This window comes from Chinchilla lanigera, unplaced genomic scaffold (genome assembly GCF_000276665.1).
Source record: "Chinchilla lanigera isolate Chin_1 unplaced genomic scaffold, ChiLan1.0 scaffold00061, whole genome shotgun sequence".
Classification (NCBI taxonomy): Eukaryota; Metazoa; Chordata; class Mammalia; order Rodentia; family Chinchillidae; genus Chinchilla; species Chinchilla lanigera.
Genome location: NW_004955462.1, coordinates 14,668,501 through 14,672,567, shown reverse-complemented (window position 1 = coordinate 14,672,567; position 4,067 = coordinate 14,668,501).

The window sequence follows — 4,067 nt, the reverse complement described above, 5'->3', positions numbered from 1 at the left end:
CACAATACAGACAATACAGAGTCAATCGAGTTGGCCAAGAGAAAGATTTAGATTTTTAGATATTGCTGCAAATATAGCCTCTGCTTATGCTTTTGGTGGTTGGCTAGAGTGGTGGCATGGATGTCATCCTAGCTCTCCAAGATTTGTAAAGCAGCCAGGTGTGGTGGTGCGGCCTGTCTGGGAGACTGAGACATGAGGATTGTGAGTTTGAACTCAGCCAGGCATTATAAAAAAGGGCTGGGGATATCGCTCAACATGGAGGCTTTGGGTTCAATCCCCAGTACTGCAATAAATAAATATCAAATAAAAATAAAACATTTAAGAATTGTAAAGTAGGGGCTGGGGATTTAGCTCAGCGGCAAAAGCGCCTGCCTGGCAAGCGCAAGGTCGTGAGTTCGGTTCCCGGTACCGCAGAAAAACCAAAAAAAAAAAAAAAAAAAAAAAAAAAAAAAAAAAAAAAAAAAGAATTGTAAAGTAAAGATCTATTCATAGTCCACTGATTTTCTCTTTACCTTTGGTTTTCAGCATGTCCAGTACACGATGCATTTAGGTTGTGTGTGTGTGTGTGTGTGTGTGTGTGTGTGTGTGTAGTCAGCCTGAGGTCTTCTGAGCTTTCGGGATTTTGTTTGTTTGTTTGTTTGTTTTCCAGTACCAGGAATTGAACTCACAACCTTGCACTTGTCAGGCAGGCACTGTGCCGTTGAGCTAAACCCCCAGCCCCTTTGGGATTTATTGTTTAATAAGTTTCATTATTTGAAAACAGTTCTTGGCTATTATTTCTTCTGTGCTGGGTGTGGTAGCACAGCCTATAATCCTAGCACTCAGCTGAGCGGGAAGATTGTGAATTAAACATGGGCTACATAGCAAGTTTGTGGCAGACCGGGAGCACACAGTGAGATATTGTCTCAAAGAAAGACAAAAGGAAAACAAAACAAAAAAAGTTTCTTCCATCTCATTCTTTCTTTTCTTTGAGATTTCTACTACATAAATGTTAAATCACTTTGTTGTCCCATAGTCCTGGGAAGTTCTGTACTTTTTTTTTTTTTTTCATTCAACTTGCTTTTTCTCTTTGAATTTTAGTTTGGGTAATTTCTATGAATCCATCTGTACTAGTCAATTTTCCATCACTGTGATAAAATAGCTGAGATAGTCAACTTATCAGGCCATAATTTCAGAGGTTTCAGTCTAAGGTTGCTGGGCCCTGTTGCCGTTGGGCCTATGGTAAGGCAGAACATCATTGTAGGGAGTGTGTGTGGGAGGAAGCTGCTTGCATTATGGTGCCTGAGAAGAAAAGAAAAAGACAAGAAGCAGTTAGGTCCCAAATTCTCCTTTAAGGGCATGCCCTCAGGAAGCTAACTTCCCTCCACCAGGCCCCAGTTCCTAAAGGTTCCATCACCTCCCATAGGGCCACAGGCTGGAGACTTAATCTTCATTACATGGTTCTTTGGGAGCATTTAAAATCAAAACCATCACACTGTCTTCAAAATCCTAATTATTTCTCATGTGTATGGAGTTCACTGATGAGCCTACAAATACATTCTTCTGTTTTATTGTGTTTCAAAATGGTCTAACATTTCTATATGATTCTTTTGGTATGTTCTCTCTGCTGAAATTTCCCATCTGTTTATGCATGTTATCCACATTTTCCACTAGAGCCTTTCACATGTTAATTATCATTGTTTTAAATTCTCTGACAGAAGCAACACCTGGATCCAGCTACTGCAGGATGACACAGGAAGATCACAAGTTTGAGGTCAACCTGGACTACACAGTGAGACCCTTCTCAAAATAAAGCAAGAAAACAAACAAAACAAACAAAAAAATGGAGGATGTGTCCAGTCCTCCAGTGCTGCAAAATAAGTAGATAATTCTCTACATAATTTCTGAGATACTTTCTATTGTTTGCATTGTTTCTTAACAGGGCTGCTTCTTTGTGCGGGCTTGAACTTTTGTACTGAATGTGGACATTATGTGTAGCGCAGCAGAGACTAAAGTAAATTGCCTTTACTCTTAGAATAGGCACCTCTCTTCTTCCTCTGACCCTAGATCCTGAGGATGGAGACTTTTCAGTGATCCTGTGCCTTCCTCAATGGTAGAAGACCTCTAATGATCCGGGTCTGGGATGGTTTTATCTCCTTCCCCAGGGGTAGGAATTTTTTTTTCCTGTTTCCTTCCACTGGGTGTAATGGGCATTTGCCTGTGTCTGGCCTCTTACCCTGGCTTTGATCCTTCAGGAAAGGGGTTCAGATGGGCTTCAAGCCCTTCCCACAATGGCAGCTGCTCCTGCAATCTGCCCCAAGGGAGGTGTTTTCTGGCCTGGCTCTGCCCACAGTTTTTCAAAACCCCAGTGGGGGGTCCATGAAAAAGACCCAGTACATGAGTGTGAACTCCTCGTGTAACATCAGCTCTCAGTTCTTGGCCGCACCTGACTTTTAGCAATTTATTTAAATTTTTAGCTGAATTCCTCTAATCCATTTGTATGGCAGTCTTGTGTTCTTCCCATGCTCTGTTGTAGCTCGTTCCAGGCTCACATCCCAGCTTTCCGGGGAAATTCTTGTCTCTCCTTCAATTTCAGGGTATTTGGTTGTCCTGCTACCACAGCAGTTTCCTGATGGGCTCAGGAAAGTTTAACATTTTGTATATTATTTTGTTTTTTCTTGTGTTTGTAATTAAGCTATTTTAATATGGTTGTTTTTAACCCTAAACCAAATGAAAAACCACCAAGATAGCAGGGCACGATGAATTTTGGCATAGGAGAAAATACCTATTGCTCACACAACTTGATATGCTCAAAGGCTGAAATTGAAAGTGTGTTTTTGAAGTCCTTACCAAAAATGTGTTGGAGTTAGACTCCATTACGACCAGAGACTGTGCAAGCAGGAACCAGGTTGTACATGTAGGGTCTTCTATGTGTTATTCTCACATCTAGTGCAATTTGCAGTCTTCCCTTGTTCTAAGCTGTAATCATAGTCTGACATCAACATTTGTTTCCCTTGAAGCTGTATTGTTTGTTATGCAAATGTGATTTCAACTCCATGACAATGTGAAACCACACAGTGCACACCTGCTTTTCTTAGCTACAGTGTTCTTCAGTGATTTCTTTTTTTTTTTTTTTTTTTTGGTTTTTTTCCGGTACCCGGAATCAAACTCATGACCTTGCACTTGCCAGGCAGGCGCTGTGCCGCTGAGCTAAATCCCCAGCTCCAAATTTCTTACATTTATCTTATGACTGCTTAATAATTCAGATCTACCGTGCAGCTACCATGCAGATGTGTCTGAAATGAAAACCTTTCTGATTACTTTGGCTGCGTAAACAATAATCATCACTTCTACACTCACACTTTACCTCAAATTTTTTTCCTGTTTTTAAGTCCAGTCAAACTCAAAGCTCCTTTTCTGCCCTGCTACTTTTGATGATGCTCAGGATGTACTTGTGTTTTTTTTATATCTGTCTCTTGCTTGTATCCTTGTCATCTCCATTGTAATGAAAGGTCCTCAGTACAGAGACTTGTCTTTTCTACTGTTTTCATCTCCTCCTCACCTCTTCTCTCAAGCATAGAATCCCTACTGGGTTAGAGTACTAGATGTGAATTGAGTAACTCAATTGCTAGTTAATACTTATGAGTTCTTTCTTTTTTGCTTAGATTTTGGTATTATTGTTACCTTCAATACTGCTATAGTTTGGCTCTGGAGTACCCCCAAAGACCTGCGTATTAAAGGTTTAGCCCTCAAACTGGTGCTATTAGAAGATGGTGAAAGTCTCTTAAAAGGTGGACCCTAATGGGAAATCTTAGATCATTTGGGGTATGTCCTTGAAAGGGATTTGGGGCCCCAGTCTTTTTCTTTCTTTGCCTTCATTATGTAGGCTTCTTTTATCATATACTCCTGCTATAGTGTGCTGCCTGGCCACAGGCCCAAAAATGGGCCTAAGGGATTATGGACTGAAACCTCCAAAATTTTGAACCAAATCAACTTACCTACCTTTCTCTCTCTCTTTCTTTCTTTCTTTCTTCTTTCTTTCTTTCTTTCTTTCTTTCTTTCTTTCTTTCTTTCTTTCTTTCTTTCTT